The sequence below is a fragment of the Sipha flava genome, unplaced genomic scaffold, assembly GCF_003268045.1.
Source record: "Sipha flava isolate LNK unplaced genomic scaffold, YSA_version1 44_pilon_pilon, whole genome shotgun sequence".
Taxonomy (NCBI): Eukaryota; Metazoa; Arthropoda; class Insecta; order Hemiptera; family Aphididae; genus Sipha; species Sipha flava.
Window position 1 is genome coordinate 1,726,588 of NW_020273203.1, and position 19,441 is coordinate 1,746,028.

The 19,441-nt window shown below is 25.9% G+C and overlaps 1 protein-coding gene across 2 annotated transcripts in view; it reads right to left on the bottom strand.

Moving 5' to 3' along the window:
- LOC112689555 overlaps positions 1-19,441 on the bottom strand; it is a 77,369-nt gene that overhangs the window by 20,335 nt on the left and 37,593 nt on the right. The window lies entirely within an intron of this gene.

A 19,441-nucleotide genomic window follows, 5' to 3' on the forward strand; every position in this document is an offset into this window, starting at 1 on the left:
AGCTAAATTTAACTGTCATAACATGTTTTCATAATTCATTGGCTGTGACTTGTAAAATAGTTTTATTTATGTTATACCAGAGATTTTTTTTTACTCTATATGTACATATATATTTTTTATTATTTACATTAAGAAATGTGATAATTTTTGTCTTTTATAACAAAAATAATATGAGTTGTAAGACACACAAAAAAAGGGGAGGGCGAGACTTCTAGGTCGGATGAGATACAGGCATGGGTTAATGGTATAACTGAATTGGTTTTTTAACTTGAAACCAATATACTATTGTTCTCGAAAAAACGATTCCGAGTAAAAGAGGACGGTCGGATCAGTTTACATATCTAAAAATGTTTGTTATATTAATAGAACCAAGTTTTTTTAATGAGATAGGTTGAACTTTTAACTTCCGTAAAAAAAATATGGGAAAATAAAAAATTTGAAGTACCTATAAATAGTATTTATAGATTTGATTAGTACTAGATATATATGATGAACTTTATAACAAATTTTTAAGACTTATCTTCAAACAAAAATTATAACATCGAATAGTAATTTAAGCATTAAATGAAAATATCATAACTCGATGACTATTATTTTTTGATGATTAATAAAATAAATATTCCATTTTGTCAAATCCGGTGTGACATACATTTTGCTGTTTTTAATGACTTTTCATCAATTTTTCACAAAAAAAAAAAAAAAAATAAATAAATAAATATAAGTATATCATGGTAAAACTAATAGAATTATCTTTTCATTCAGAATTGAATAGATAGATAACATTTTTTTTCTTATTTAAATTTGATCTTTATTTACATACATTATACGAGTAACAAACGATAAAATATAAAAACATATTTGCCAACTAATTTTTGGGTTAAGCAATAATGAAAAATCATTTTGATACGGAAAACGCATTTGTATATTTTTTTAAACGTAATAAAACAAATTATTTCTTGTGTCCCTTTTAATTTTAGTATTATAATTTTCCAAACCATCTTTAAAGGCATTTTCTGTTGTGCTTTTCTAAATTATTAGAATATTTTTCTGAAAAATGATCTCGAATAATAAAAAGCAAGGGCAGAGCACAGAATTCAAGTGTTTGTCATTCGTTGGTTCGTTTTCCTAACCGTACGATGATATCAGCAATGGAAAGGGTGGAAAATACCTCGAATTTATAGTAGAGCGCTGTAAGACGGTTATGCTATATATTTTTATACTTATTTAGAAATTTACTTTCATTGAAAGCAGTAAAAAGTATCAAAATATAACTTAAAAATCGCTATATGCACAAAATTATTAATTTGATAAAATTTGATGTATTTTAATTGAAGTCAGAAAAATGTCAACTATTAAAAATTACAATAGCTAAGATAATAAATTTAAGAAATTTATTTATTAGTTAATAATTCAAATAAATAACATTGTGTTAGTAGTTTCAGGTCTCAAATTAAAAAAAAAAATTATTTCAAGTAAAAAATATTGAAAATGAATTTTTTATTACTCTCAGAATTTCGAGAATGGATTCTCATAAAATCTAAATACATGAATATACAATTATATTCTGAGAAGATTATAAAACATAAAATAAATATTTTGAAAATGTTGTTAATGTTATTAGTTTAGCAACCAAATTAATACGAAATGTGTGAATATTTTTTTGCACTGTTTTTTTTAACAAATAATATTGCATAACTAGGTATATAAAATATAATTTTTTCAAAATTAACAGAGAAATAAATTTTAATTATTTTAAAATCAATCTTATATTACTTATATTTATAAAATCATTTTTATAACTGTCACCATATTTTGGATAATGCGCCAACGTTCTGTCTAGTTAAAGTTTAAATTTATCAAAGCATTACCAAATAGCTTTTAATTGTATTAAGAATTGTGATTTTTTTTCTCTATTATATTGTTGGTTGTAATTAAGTTAACATTCTTCGTTTATGAGATCTCAATATTGTAATTTTCTCTGACTTGTCATTGATGAAACATACTAATATAATTATGAACGTTTGATTTTCATAATGTTGCCAGCAAGAGGTTTTTTAAAATGTGTTATTTATATTATGTATAGCATTTTATCTATTTACTGATTCATTCTCATATTTCGATATGTAGTCCCATGAGATTTCATTATCTTGTTGCCATTTTTGACGAAATTGAGTCTTCAGAGGGACTTTTTGTGTGCAATTATTAGTTGTTTTCTTATAAAACGAATAAAGTTGGAAATTGGTATTGTGCGAATGAAATTTCATCGGAAGTTAGAACGAACAATCTTGCTCATGCGTTGACGTCAGTTTTATTAACATCGCATGTTTATTATATTCGACCAACAGCCTGAATAATAAAAAAATTAACTCTTTTGAAGTGCTAAATAATTTTAAATTTAACGTCTTTTAGTTTTGTCTATAGCCTATTTTGTGTGCAATACCTTTTCTAAAATTTATATAAGCTAGAGATTTATTGTTTAGTTAATATTATAAACTTACTTTACGATTCTATAGTCAGATTATAAAGTTCTACGAATATTATACGATAAACCTGTTTATAACATTTACTTAAGTACTTTTTGTAATATTAGATTCTGAACAGAGCGAGGAATGTATTGATTTTAGCATTATGTATGTTATTTATTTTTATTTATTATTTTTTCTGTCTACATAATTTTGATCAGAAAGGATGATCTGATTATTAAAATAAGGAGTGACAGCAAATGTTGTTTGGTTGGTGTATTCGTGAGGTTGGCTTTTGAATTTCTCAACATTGTTAAGATTTAATAACTATTAAGAAAATAAGAAAAACTGATGAAAAATTACAATAAAAAAGCAACAATAACAAGGTATCGGGTTGGTCAAAGTCGAGTTTTATTTATCATAAATTCTACTCATAATTTAATGAATTATGATCCTAGAAATTTTAATTTTTCCCAGACTAATAAATGTTTTCAAACATAATATAATTTTAACATTTTTTATGCTTTTTATTGATGTTTAAAATGATTATGTTTAATGATGATTCACATCATTATTAACTAGTTTTTGTAAATTGTCGATTAAATCTTGAAAATTTAATATGAAGTTCCTCATACGATTTTTTTTACCAAAATACATTTGTTCCATATTTATATGATTAATTCACTTATATTATTTATCTGATTCTGTATCCCACCTAACTCTTGATCTCGTTACTTTCTTTATTTAATATTATTATTATGCATTAGTATGTAGATACACTGCATTTTTAACTTATTCATGAATTACAAAATTTATGTAATTTTGTTTTTAAATTTATTTTACAATTGATACTATCCTAAATGTTTTCATGTTAAATTAAGATAACTTTGGTATCTATGTACTAGTGCTGTCCATGGTTCGGTCTTATAATATAAAAATTCACGAAGGTTTGATTCGGTCCGGTTTCTAAAATATAAATATATGGGTCCCAACTCGTTTAAAATCCATTAAACAACTAAAGAGACATTTTTTATAGAATTAATAACACATATTTTATCATGGGAATCAATATTTTATCCCTGAGCAGTTGTTTTATGTACTTTGTAAGTATAAATTTCAGAGCTGTTCATAGTTCCTATTAATAATTATTATTAAAAATATTTTCAAGAACAACGGTTCCAGTTATTCTTGTTATAGTGCGGGCGACCTGGAAGAGCTTGTATACATTTGCCACAATATATAGTCTTGGCCCTCACATCAAAGTTAAAATTTAATTGTACGACCTTATTGAAATACCTTTCTGCTTCAGGTCCTTGTACTCTAGGTCCAATAGACCTCCCTCTTGTTGGGTCCCTGTATATAGTATAGTACGTACCTTTTTATGTACTACATATTATCAGTTTCATAAAGTTTTGTAATAATCTACGAGCAGTTTAAATCTATACCAATTACCAATTATGTGGTATAATTGAAATTTCTCACAAATATAAATTTGTTTAGTTCCAATTGTCTGCTTTATCAAATTATATTATATTTTCGGCCTGGTTCAATAGAAAAAAAATTAGAATAGTTACGGCCGATCCCTAAACTATTACAGTTTGAAATTCATTTGTTTGGACTGGTTTCGGTCTACTCTAACAAATTATTTTAATTTTTCAGTTCTTTTTGCACTAAAAAAAATGTAGCAATCGGTCCAACTTAGGTTCTTTTTTTTTAACATTTTCTATCTGGTCTGGTCCCTAAAATTACGAACCATGCAGGGTACTAATATGTATCTATAATACATCCGTAAATATATATTTACTGATGCATTATACATTTATTTTTAAATTTGCAAACGCTATTAACATGTATGGATAGTAAAGTTTTACTATCGTGTTTTGACAGATTTATGATTAAACTGTATGTTATTCATATTGCAACATTACGGATTTCTGTACAAAAGACAAACCAATGTTAAATGGTTACTATGGAGTTTTGATAAAAATTTAATAATAATGGTTCTCTTGTGTTATGCGGTAGATATACAATATCAAAATATTTGCCTTTTTATGTTATAAAGTATGAATATAATGTTCCCGGAATGTGATGAAAGATGTTAAAAAATATTTTATCGTTATTAATTATATTACTATTATTTATCTATTATTGTTTTTTGTAGATCTTCATTGATTTTATTTTTAGTTGAAGATTGTCTAATATTTAATTTTTTTTTTTAAATTAATTCACATCTTGAAGGGTAAGGAATATTACTATAATATATGGAAAATAACAACTAAATAATATAACAACTCATTGAGCATAATATTTTAAACATCTTGTCAGTACAAGATTTTTACAATATAACTTCCGTTAACGGTCACCTCTAATAAACGATCACCTCTGTGTAATGTTCAGTTTTTTTAGTCTCGTCGAGTGTTATGAGAAAAATACATTAACATCTATCTATACATAGCGAACGCTCTAAATAACGGTCAAATTCTAAGATACAATAATAGAGAATATGAAGTATTCATGGTTTTCCCAGATTATTTATGGTAGTTGAAAGTTATCTAATCGAACTTTTACGATAACGCTTTGAATACACCGAGTCTGTGTATTTTATTTCATTAGTTTTCAGTCAGTTGAAAACGTTTTGAAGTGTATGGTTATGATAGTGTCCAAACGGAAACATCTAACTTTAGCAGAAAGAATAATGCTGTTAGAATATTACGAAAAAATAAATGCGAGTGCGCGTGCTCTTGTAGATAAATTTATAATAGGGAGAAATCAAACCACCGATTTAATAAAGTATAAAGATTTAGTTTAAAAACTATGGAAATCGAACGGTAATGATGAAATAAAAACAATGAAATATCGTAAAACTGAATTAATTAATATAAATTATATTATGTATGAACGGTTTTGTACTGCCCGTGCTAAAAATATTCTAATCAGTGGACCAATACTCAAAGAAAAAGCTTTTCAAGTAATTAAAGAACTCAAAATTGAAAATTTTAAAAAGTCAAATGGTTGGCTTGTTAAATTTAAAGCACGATACAATATTTCTTTGAAAATTATTTGTGGCGAAAGTAAATCAGTTGATATGAATACAGTGGACGAATGTCGTATAAAATTAAAACAATGTATTTCTTCTTATGAGTCCCGAAATATTTTTAATGCTGATGAAACAGGATTGTTTTATAGTTTTCTTTAATAAAACGTTAAGTTTTAAAAATGAGAATTGTAATTTTTCTGAAAAAAAAAAAAAAAAACTAAAAAATAATTGACAGTCATGTATGCTATTTATATTTGTATGTGTAGTTTTAGGTAATATTCTCGACACATCAACTATATGCATTAAATTTTCAATGTATTCGCCAAACTTAAATATACTGGGCAACATTATTAATTGAACTCGCAGTTGATCAATATCAAAATCCATCACACGAGTGGAGAGTAATTCTATAAACTTCTGTTTTCAAGTTTTTCATAATTTATTGTTTTTATCAGAATAGGTTCAATGAATACTAGTTTCTCAAGACCAGACTGAGTAAACTTTCTGTGTAATTCTTGAAGTAGACAATTGATTAAAGCAAACAATTATTTTCTTAAAGTTGTTTTTCCGTCGATTATAGCTGGAGGTGTTACTGAATACTCAAATATAGCAGGAACCTTTCGAGTTCTGAGTAGTTATGGTAACTCAAGATCGAAGTGGTCGGTTTGTTGTTTTGTTTTATTCCAAACATCATCAAAAACTGAATAATTGCTAAAAGATTTAAGAGTTTTAATTAATATATTAATGCATATTTTTTTACCACCAGCTGTATATAATACACTTTGTAGGGTAGTAGCTAATTGTTCACATGGACCAAAAATTAATGATATAGAGTGCAGTGAAAAGAAAGTTTCAAATTTTGAAAGCTTTATCTCATATTCTCGTAGAGCTACACGTCTGTCTTTAGTAATTGAATTTGATTCTATTAAAAATTCTCCAACAGTTAAAATAATGCTTTCATAGTTGTGTATAAATCTGTTAATCGATTTTATTCGAACTGCCCATCGTGTTGAACAAAGCAAAATAATTCTTGGCATTTTTTGGTGTTCATGAAATATTTTATCATCCGAAGAGGAAGGGCAATTGAAAAACATCAGAAAATATTTTCTTTCGTTTTGCTGAATCTAATATGGTAATACTTATAAATCTTACTAAATTTAGAGTGTCATTGGATAAATCTACAGTCTTAATAATATCACATAAACCCAAGTCTAATGAATGATTTGAGCAATTAATGAAAATAGATTTAATTTGAATTTCAGAAATTTTTGCACTCCACTAATTCGGTCAGGCATATTTGCAGCTCTATCAAAACAAAGACATTTTTAAAATTGAGACAAGCGCACAATAATTTATTTACACAAGAAACAATGTCGCTGCATTTGTACTAGGTAGAATATGCATTCCTACAAAAATCTCATTAACTTTTAGATAAAGTTAATTCTACGTAACAAAAATAAATACTGAATTATTCTTAACCAGATACGTCTGTAGTGCCATCAGCCATAATAGCCATAAAAGAATTTTTAAAAATATAATCTTTAATTTTACGTAAGATGAAATGTGCTATGATTTCGAGTACTTCATTTTGAATATCTTCACTGGGCCAATTATTTCGTTTTTCAAGCCACAACTTCATAGCAGGACTTTCAAGTAAACGTTCTTGTAAATAAATTGTTTCCAGAATCCCATATACTACCACGGATAGCTAAACCACTGCTTGCTAAATACCGAACGAACTTCTTGTTCATTTACTGACTGTTCTGTTAGTAAAGAAATAACAGGACGAAAATTTTCACGAAGCTGAAAAAACTCTATCAAAGATCACTTATCAATCGTTCTATCGAAGGTTTTCCCTTTTTTCGTGAATAGAAAACCTTTCAATTGCTTTTTCCAACTTTGTAAATCAATGTCAATAAATGCATCTTGTGAATGTAATGTGGTTTTTCTTTTTTTGGTTTGGTAAGTCAAATCACAAGAGTAGCATAAGACCACATATTTTTAATATACATAATGAAGCCAGGAATACTTGTCAAACGATTTTGATTAACAAAACCTTCCATTTGTTTTATGAAAAATAACCTCTTTTTTTGATATAAACTGTTCAATCAAATTTAAATTTGTTCTTGACACAGGATCGTGTGATTTATTTGAATGATTAGCAGTGTGTATTACTTCTAATGTTAATGATTTTAGTTGTACATTTTATTTTCTAGTTAAAAAATTCAAATAAAAATAAAAAAACTGCCTATAATAAATTGAACATTTAATGCATTTTTGTTTAAAATATTATTTAATTTATTATGACATTAAAAATACATTATTAAATGTATAAATCCAGTTCTTGGAAGGAACACGTTCAAAGAAACTCGTTCTTTTTATTTCGTCCCATTCTTAGGAACTTATCGGGAACGTAGTTTCTTTTTCATATTTAGGAACTTATTGGAATTTCGTTCACTTTTTTAAGGAACATGAACGATTTTTTTCGTTCATTTATATTTAAATAAAAGTAGTTGAATCATTTTTAGAATTATGAAAAAAAAGTTCGAAACTTCTTTATAAATTCAATTTAGCAAACATAATGAGCTATAAATAAACTTTTTTTTTATACGAAATTATTGATAATGTTTACAAAATGCCTATTCTGTCGCGGCGGCCTTATCGGTGGTATATTGTAAGTGGCTGGAAAAATCGTTTGACGATACGGGTATGTATTATTTAAAATTGGTAATTTATTAAATTTTCTATTTTTAAAGCGTACCTACAGAAGGAGTTTCTACTGTATGTTACTGTTAATGTGATGTCTCTTTTTCAGTACAATCAGTTGTCTGCTGAGTGCTGCTTACTTAGTTTGATAAATTAATTTCATATTATTTTCACTAGTTATTTTATTACTTGTTGAAAAATGTTCCTTATTTAGAAACGAGGAAAGAAACTAGTTTCTTTCTTCAAGACAGGAACGGTAAAAGATTTAGTTCCTTATAAAAAAGATGAACAAGATTGTTCCGGTACCCATGCTGAAGATTTTTCTTGTGATGATTCACTATATTTTAAATACGCACCAATTTCTTCGGATGATGTGGAGCTAAGCTTTTCGGTGTACAAATATATTTTAGAAAATAACAGGTGGTCGTTTCAATTTGAGAACTCATCAAAATCGTTGATTGTGAATTGTCATATTTAAAAATGTATATTAATTAATAAAATAATGTTTTCAATTACCAGTTAAAGAAATTGAAATAAAAATAGTGAGTAATATCATAACTAATAATGTTTTTTTCTTTCATATTTATAAATTAAAAAATAAATAAGGGCATATTTTGGTAGTTTTTTGGTAAAATGTTGAGCCCTCTACATATGAATTTTATGTGAAGAAACAAGATATAAAACTACAATAAAAAGCGTATTTTTGTCAGAATAATCTTTTAATGAATTATAACATTTACAGAAGTGAAACATGGGTACTGAATAAATAATACGAAACCACTCAAGAAGCTCTAGAAATGTGGTGCTGGCAAAAATGGAGCAAATAAAATAGACAAATATCAGAACAAACGAAGAAGTGTAAGATTTATAATTTAATATCAAGGTGACAGCGTATGAAAGGTCATACCTGTTACACAACGAAGAACTTTCGTACCACTGGAAAGTATGATAGAAGTCAAATAATCAAAGTTGCAAGAACCGATTCTTACAAACACTTAAAGAATAAAACACTAGATAAAGAATCATGGAAAGAACATTTAATGTAAACCAATCTAAAAATTGTACTAAACAAAAAATCTTATAATTACCACCCTTTTTTTTTTCAAATAAATATCTTTAATAAAAATTAAAAAGTTAAATGTTACGTAATTCATTTAACTGTCAATTTAATAATGTCGCACATTATTGTATTAATATGTCGAAAATATTTTTTTCTGGTCTAATAATACTTGAGTTGTAGTTTGTACATAGTATTATAGTTAAACAGAGTTATACTCGTATTTGTTAAGCTAACGATTTTACGATTTACGATTTAATGTCTGTCGTATTACTATAGAGAATAAACACTTGAAAATTATTTTCCGTTTATTTGGTAAACTAGACATTTAATTCTATTGGTATTATCTCTATAAATGTATGTACATAATATTTATTATTGGATTTTATTTTGTTAACATAATTTAAATTTTATTGATTTCATTGTATTATTGTATTACAAAAACCATAAAACCAGCTGCAAACATATATTTTATACAATTCACTTTCATTTTCCATTTCAGATTTTTATTTTTATTTAATAAAATAACAATAGCATTGATAATTTAATTTTTAGTTATACATGAATAATAATAAAAAATGTTATATCAGACTAATAAAGAGTAATTTAACTACATTTCTTCTGATACGACATGAGTGTTTTACATATACGTACCTAATAAACATTATCATTTTATGCATCGCCATAATACAGTAATAAATAAATTTATATTATTTATTCTGTTTATTCTGATTAGTCAGAAAAATTACAATGTATATTTATTTAGATGTAAACTAAAATAAAAATGTATACTTGTGAAAATATCAATAGTGTTATTTCATGTTGTGTACGAGTTGGTTTTAGTTTTATACCGACTACTGAGAGCTGTACATCATAGGTTAAAAATAAATGTATACTCTCATTATAGTCATCAGATGAATTGCGTTTTTTTTATATTGCTTTAAATCTATATTTATAATAGACCTATTAATTTCAAATTATTTAAAATAAAAAATTTAAGTAGGGTAATATACATAACTTATAATTAGTATATTGAAATTAATATAATGCAAAACAGTAGATTTTATAATTGTGTTAAGATTTTAAATCGTTGCTTGAATATTTTATATATTATAATTTATAATGGGTCCTCATTATTCTATGCATATAACATAAGTTTATAAAAATAAATCACAAATAATTAGTGATAATAATTTTTTAAACATTTTTAAATTTACTATTATGAAATAGTAAAGAACTTTTAAATATGCTTTAATATTATTAAGATTTAAAGAAGTTCAAAAAAGTTAAAAGCGGAGAAATTCACGCAAGAAGCTACTTACTACATTGCATGCAAACAAGCCTATACAATTGTAAAGGTAATATTTATTATTTAGTATAAACGTAGAATCTAAAACACAATATTACAAATATTGTGTGTGGAAAATATTAACATAATATATAATACAATGAAAAAAACTTAGAATTAAATATAGATTATAAATTATAAAAAATAAAGTAATGTTAAATATAATCAGAGACATATGTATTACTTGCAATTATTTATAGGTTAGCAGGGGTATTTGAAATATTATTTTTATTTGTAAAATTATAAATAAAGTGGTTTAGAATTTATAGTATTAAGAGAGTTTATTTTAAAATGAATTAAAGAAAATACTTCATGAGAAACAATTGAACCTAATAACAGTTTTTGAAAAAATGTAGAGAGTAAAAGTATATGACGGTTTTTTGAACAGATTCTAGCATAAGATTATTATTTTTTATGTATTATTTATTTAATTGTAGGGTCAGTATTCTAGATTGAATCGAACAAGAGAACAATAGAGGATTTTTAAAGTAATAATATCTAAGAATGAACCACAAGTTCTTTTAATAAATACTAAGTTTCAAAAAAATTTATTTTTGATTATTTTAATATGAGAAGAACTATTTAATTTAGAATCAAAAGTTCTACCCAGATTATTATATTGGGAAAAAGGCTTGATATTAGAGTTAGAAACAGAGTAATACAAGTAAATAGGATTTTTTATTGGATAACATTTCATAAATTTACATTTATTAATATTTAAAAATAAATGATTCGTAGTACACCACATAAGTCGATTATTAATATTTAATTATAAAATAACAGAATTTGGTTCAGATTTTTTACTATTCAAGATTTTACTAGTTTGGCGTCGTCAGTAAAAAGAAGGATATAATTGTTGATAACATTAGGAAGATCATTTATAAATATAATTAAAAATAGAGTTGACGAGTCTCCTTGAGGATGATGAGAATATTATGTTCCTATATGGAAAATAAAATTATTTGGTAAAGTTTAAGATATTTTACAATTTGGTTAAGTTCAGATAGAAACGATTGAAACCAATTTAGTAGAAAACCAAAAAATCCAATGAACTGTAATTTTTTAATAAGGATTATATGATTAACTTGGTCAAGTACTTTTGAAAAGTAAGTACAGAAAATATCAATTTGTGTATTTTTTTCAAGAAAATGAAGGATTATAATTTTTTCTGTGGTTAAATTATTACAAGCAGATCGATTAAGGATAAATTCATGTTCGTTATTTAAAAGGAATGAAGAACAAGAGATTGAAAATTTTGACGAAATTAAATGTAAATATATTTTTGAATTTATATATAACTTTGAGATAGGACGATAAATCGAAATTAATGAAGTGTCTTCTTTTATTAAAATTGGAGAAATAAAAGATGTTTCACAAATGTATGAAAATATACTTTTATTGAGAGATAACTTAAAGATAAGAGTTAAAACTGGTATCAAGATAAATCTAAAGTTATATGTTAGTATATATTAAAGTTAAATTAGATATATGGCAGGTAGGCCTATAACATGTGGGGATCTATATTAGATCTGAGTTTAATATTAGAGGTCATATTAAGGATAGCAAGTTCAGTGAAGGAAATATAATTTAGGTTATTGTAGAATTTAAATTTATGTGTTAGAAATTAATTTTAAAAATGTAATAACATCTAAATTAATTTAAATCCATTCTCAAATGTTTCAACTTTTTTACCGTAAAAAATACTTATTACGACATGAATATTACGAAAACAAATTCGTTGTACCAACATTTTTAATTTTACACACGACCAACTTTCAAAGAACAAAAAACTGAAGCAAATAATTTAAATAATGTTATGAAGTAGGCAGTTTTTCAGGAGTCACTTAAAATTATGTGCTTTTCAAGTGTTATAATCGAATAATATTTTTATACTATTTATTTATTACTATTATTATATTTTTCGCCTACGAATGAAGTGTGTGTATAAATCTATTGCACTATTTATTTTTATAAAATTTCAAATATTACTGAGTATAGGAATTTATTAATTCATATTATTACTTATATAATACCAATATGAAAGTTAACACTTAATATTATACTGAATGTCATTATGTTTAGAAATTCAAATTTTAAATGGGTGAAATCAGAAATTCTAAAGTTACAGTTTTCAAGTAGCTATGTACAGTGGCACAACTATGAGGGTGAGGTTGAGGAGTAGTGACCCTCCTCAGAAATATTTAGTTAACTTAATCTTACGCCATTCTCCTCACCAAATAGCTTCCAAAATTAATTTTTTTCAAATGTATTACCTCCCTTCCACTCAAAAATAAATCGTTGCGTAGTAAAGTAAATCGGTTGCGCAACTATGTATATATGTATAAATTATATTAAAGGTACATTAATGATTACCTTTATTACATAAAAAATAAGATTAAATGTATAGAACCATCGTGTAATAAAAATTGAATGGTGTTAAATTATTTCACTTTGAATTTTGTAAAGTCATAAAATTATAAGTAGATTTATTTATTAAATATAATTTACATTAGGTATGTTTAATGATATAACTTATTGTGTACATTATACTTTTATAATATACACGTGCACACGCAAGCATACATATAAGCATTCTCAGAAAAAGTAATTTTTAACAGTATAGCTACCAAGGTTACCAAGATCGGTTTTTATCTTTTTTGAATGCAAAAAAACTTAATTTAAAGTTTATTTATTTTGATCGAGATGGGAGTGAATTATTACAACTGTATCTGTAAAGCTTTACTTTTTAAAATACATAAAATAAAACTTATACATTAAAGTAGAAACAATAGTTGATCATTTTTATGTACTAGGTATTTTATATTTAATATTAGGTAGCTTATTTTTAAGTATGTTATATTATGCAATTTTATTATAATTATTATGCAGACATTATTATTTAAATATAATCGTTTATTAGTAGAAATATCGATAAAATTATAGTATTGTAATATTTAACTCATTTTGTATTAGTATAAGATGATATATTAGTCTGTTTTTATTAACTTATTTAAAAATAACATAAAATTCCACGTTCACCATGTACACCTGTCAATTTAATATAAATATTATAAAAACATAAACATAGTAGTACTGTTAATATTAATTTGAGAATTATCTTTATTATAATACTCGTTATATTTAGCAAATCCATTGGGATAATGTAGTTTTTTATTCGTACTGAAACAGCTGCAAGTCTTAAGTCTTGGCGGTTCCCTTGCCAAGGTCCCCAGAGATGATTTCTACCTAAGAAATTAATTCACGAGTCACGAATAATGGTACTTAAATCTGTTCCGGTCTCAAAAGAGAATAGTGAGTATAAATATTTAGTATGGAATGACGGCGGAAACACAAATATATGGTTTAACTCCTAATTGTATTTGGTACTTTAAATCCAATGACTTAAATGACATAATAATAATATATATTATTGATAATTGATATATGATTTATACTGTCCCTTTTAAGACATAAGCGATCGATCGTGATTCATGATTTATTTTATGTTCATATTGAATAAATGGCAGATTTTAACCACTGAAAGGTGAAACAGGATCTGGTAAGAGAAAACTACTTATACGAATGAATATTGCCTGCACTTGAACAATCTTCAATAATTTTCCCGCGTTCCCGTTAACCGTTGTATGGGTATAAGATACTGAGTTTTCAGGTTTGATTAGTTATAGAACACAGAATCGGTTAACCTAACTTAGGTTATATTTCAATCGGTGGATAGACGCATTCGACAAGCACTGGTTAGCTATACAACGGCAATTTTTGTACACTCGTTTCTCTGCGAATATGGCAAACGCGTCCAACTCGGCCCCGTGGCATTATGAACGTCCAGCCTTCAATATTCTTAGAGACGAAATATTACTCAAACACCATCTTATATGTATGTCCGTTGAACTTTAATTATGATTCAATCATGTGCGGGAACCAAAAATCAAATGCAATATCCATCTAAATACGTATTTTTGATGCTGCCAAGCATCTGTATTGATTAGGATTTACTGAGCACGTTTAAACGGTAATATGTATAAATCAATCTTTATAGTGTAATATTGTCAGTGGTTGTCTGCAATGCACCAGTATCACTATTTGATGTACTTAACTGGAATCGGCACTTCTGTATTTACCATAGGTATCCTAGCTTACAGACACGCTCGTGTCAAACCACAGTTGGTTTAACTATACTTCCTGGCGTGACGTTGACTCGAATCGACTTGCCATTAGCGCAAATAATTGTTTTACCTATAGTGTGGCTTAGGTCACAGGTACGAATAAACTTTGATATTAGTATTTTAAAAACCATTTGTATATTTATGGTAACATTTTTGTACTTCTTAATTTACGAATTGAGTTTTTAGTTTACGAAAAAAAGTGTCGTGAATCTTGCAAGTATTTGTTTTTCCATTATTGTTTGAAAAACTAATCAGAATATTACGATATTTCTTAATAATTTAACTATTAATTGTTATGCTATTTAATTTATTAAGTACATAGTCGATTCGACAAAAAATGATGAATATTTTCATCAATATTTTTTGATAATAATTGAAACTTGAAGCGATTAAAAAAGTGTTCTATACTAACAAGACTTTTTCAAATAATTATACTCTAATACTTTAGAGCACATAAGTATGAAGATAACACTCAGGTTACAAGTAGTTGGAAATTTTAAAATCATATTTAATATAAAAAATAAATAGTCAAATCAATTGAACTCATTTAAGTTATTCAAATGTATAGAAGTTTTATGTTCAAACCAATAGTAAAGATAATTTTTATATTTTAAAACATTCGGTTCAACTAGTTAAACCCTTAATGGAAATTTCAACGCGCATTTAATACGGTATAAATGATTTTGTAGCCTTGTGTTATCTATTCACTGTATGAATCTGTATATGTATAAACGTATAATATATGTATAAATATACAAACGGTATATTATAAAACTCGATATTTGTATTGGATACTTTTGGAGATTTTACCTTCCCTCTAAGAGTATCTGCAATACGCAAACACATAATATGGTGTATATGATAAATATATATGTATATAATAGTAAATACCATAGTTGTAGGTCCAACCCATTAAAGTCGATATAATCTAAAGTATCGTGTTCGTGGCTCGCCCAGTCAGCTTATCGGGACGATCGTTTTAATGCACGCTCCCTCTGCCAATTAACTCTGAGGACGACAAAACTTTTTCCAACTATAACTCTACAGATATTTCCCTATCTCGGATATGATAAATGAAATGAAAACAAAAAAAATCCCTAATTAGTATTCGTAATTACATTTTCTTTTACTCGTCAAAACCTATGTATTACCCTAAAATGTGAATAGGTACGGGACTTAATCATAACGAATTAAAAACAGTGGTAATACAATTATGAATAGTAGAAGTTAGTTTCTAAATAAAGAGTGTTGATCATTTTCATTAACCTCTTTATAACGAAGTATTCGTATTGTTTCAATGTTATATGCAATTATGATTGATCTTGCATAACATTTTCAACAATTTATAGCTCAAGTTTTAAATTTTAAGTAAAGAATTCTTAAAATATAAATGAATTAAAAATTACTTTTAAGTTCATTAGTATTGAAGATATTACATGGTCAAACTTTTAATAATTTTTAAGTATTTAAGTATTTTGTGAAATAATCAAGATAATTGTAGTTATATATTTCGTAAATTTAATATTATACAATATTTTTTATTTTTTTTTACAGAATATTGATAAAGCTAAATTTGTTTAATTTGATCATACTATTCACGTAATATTATATCAATGAAATTGTATTTAGTAAATTATAATCAATCATTTGTGATTATATCAAAATTTAAGCATTGTTAGATTTTATAGAATACGTATAAAATATAAAGTTTTTATTACGAAGCGTATACAGTTTACACATATTTTCACTGTTATACATATATACACGTTACGAAATAGGATTCTTTCTCCCCTTTTTCATGCTGTTATAAAAGCAACTAAATCAAGACAAATGGGTTGTTTCCGTTTTCAGTTTGCACCAATAAATACGTGTAATATACACATTTAAACTATGGAGTGATCAGAAATGCATGTTAAAAAATGGTAGGATCGCATACAATTATTATTATATATTCCCCACAATTTTAGATTACAAATGGAGCCGAGAGCCATTGGTTTTATGGTGATATGTGTTTTTTAAATATAGTTTTTGAAAAATATTTTATTACGATAAAAAAAAAGCTCAAAAATGTGTACATACTAATTTTATTATTCAAGTAGATTGAGACTAAAGACAGATTATACTTGATACCGTAATTTATTGATTTTCTCAGAAGTTTTCAAGAAAACTGTAAAAATTTAAAAACAGATGATGATTTATCGAAAGATATCAATTTTTAACAAGACAGCAACTATTTTTTCTTATTGAATAAACCTAACTGAAAATTGATTAAAGATTAATAATAAAGTTTAAAATAATAAAATAACACACCTACTATGATTGTGGTTTGACTATTTGAAAATAAATTCGTGATTAATCTGTACATCATTATACATACATTGTATAATATACATTTGAAAATTAGTTCAATCATAGCTTTTTATTGCATTATATACCTACCATATAAATGTTTAAATCATGTTAATTAAATATGTGTACGTTATTTTGAATCATGTTCATACGCACGATTACTGATATAATGATACATCAAGTATTTAAACTATTTCTCTACATAGAAAAATATACTCGTATGTTTACACGTATATTTGTGGTTAAAGAAAATACGTGTTATAAATGTTAAACTTCATAATGTAGACAGCCTATAGAAATATTATATTGAAATCACTGAATAGAGTTTAACTTTAATAATCCCTGTATTTAGTAAGTAATGTTTATAAATACATCACGTATAAAATTTGACCCGAATGTTAGACGAGATAAATAATTTAATTTAAGCTTCGATCACACCCTAGTCAGTTTATTATTGTTACATACATGAATGTATTAAAAAAAAAAAAAAAGTCCTTATTTTTACAATGACGTATTCGCTGTGGGCGAGGAATTAATTAAGTATTTTTGGGTTAGCATATGCATTACACTACACACACAAATAATACATTAAACAGTTAGATTCACCAACGGTTGGCAGTTTACCGCGTTTTGGCCTCGTTTCCTATACACCGGGCATTATGAGTGTATAGTATTATGAGATCAACGCCATGTAGCCCCTAAAAGGGATCAGCTTTAATCTCGTCCTTGGACCCTCTCGGCCGTTTATACCTGCGATCACAATATTTGCGCAAAAAAGCTTCAGGTTTTTTTTCCATTAGCTTTGAACATTTGTCCATTGCTTAAGAGCGTCCAGTTTGAATTGCTGCCAAGAAATGAATTAAACAATTAACGATTATAATTATAAAATAAACGCAATAATTTCGAAATGATGCATGTGTAACGTATTGCAATGTATAATGTATTTTTGAAACCAAATAAAACTGCATCTCACTGTCAATATATAGTATATATTTTTTAGTTAATATTATAAAAATATAATAATATTTGAGCTATGAACCAAGTTCCTTCTGGATCATAAAGGGTTTGCTGAATATAACAATATATAAAACAAAGACATATCTACGAAAATAAATATAACATCGTTTGACCTGCATACGTTAGAATTGAGTTTTTGCATTCAATTCGTATATAATATGCGTATGTATATAAGAAACAATAAAGCGGGTAAAGAAAATATGGGGTGTCGCCAGAGGGGCGCTCAGATTTTTTATAACGCCATAGCTATGTAATTTCTTTTCATCTTTACCAAAAACTATACTCGGTTAAGAGTCCATCTAACTCATGTAATAAAAGCTTTCTATAATGATAAGCCCGGAGCAAAAAATTAAAGAAGAAAAAAAATTTAAAGGGGGTAAAGATTTTGTCAATTGCTTTTATATTTTCTCTTTTATATTTAGTTTGTTTTCGTAACTTTGTATTTTATACGTGTACAGTATTCACAGTATTTTTTAAATATGTACATATTTTTGTGAATTACATCATATGAATATTTAACAAAGCTGCGTGAATTAATTGAATGCATAACAATGATAATTCCAATACTCCAACACTACAATCGTTTTATTATATAAATGTAGGTATAAATGATTTTATTATTATTTTCTATACAAAACGTCTTCGTTTTATCGTTTTATTATGTTATTTCATACAACTATTATATTATTTTAAAATGTATTGATTTATTTTGAATTTTTTTTTTTTTTATTATAGTCATAACACTGCAATGTTTATTTATATTTAACGATATCAAACTTTTAAATCGTATTCATTACAATTTATTATACCATGAACGATTTCTTACTAATCGTTTATTGAATATGATTATGATAAATGATTGGGAAAGTTTCTGGGTTCGTATTTAAGAGAATTATATTTATATCTCGTGGATTTATTAAATATCAAATATAAATTAGAATATATAACATTTTTTTTTCTATATTCACAGCCGACTTAAATTGAAAAATGTTTGGGATTATGAACAATTTAAAGATTATCAAATAAATTATTTTACGCCTTATTGAATTAAAAAATAATAATAATATATAAATACTCAACTGTTAGTTACACATAGTGATTTTTCTTGTGTTTCATGAGCTCAGATTTTTTTAAATTAAATATTGGATTACTATTGGGAAACATTGACTTTTATGCTACGTAGTTACATTTTTGTTATAAATCAAGATTATAATTATTTTATATATGGTATAATATAAAAAGATAAAAAGTATAAATTTAGTACTGTAAACTGTAATTTTC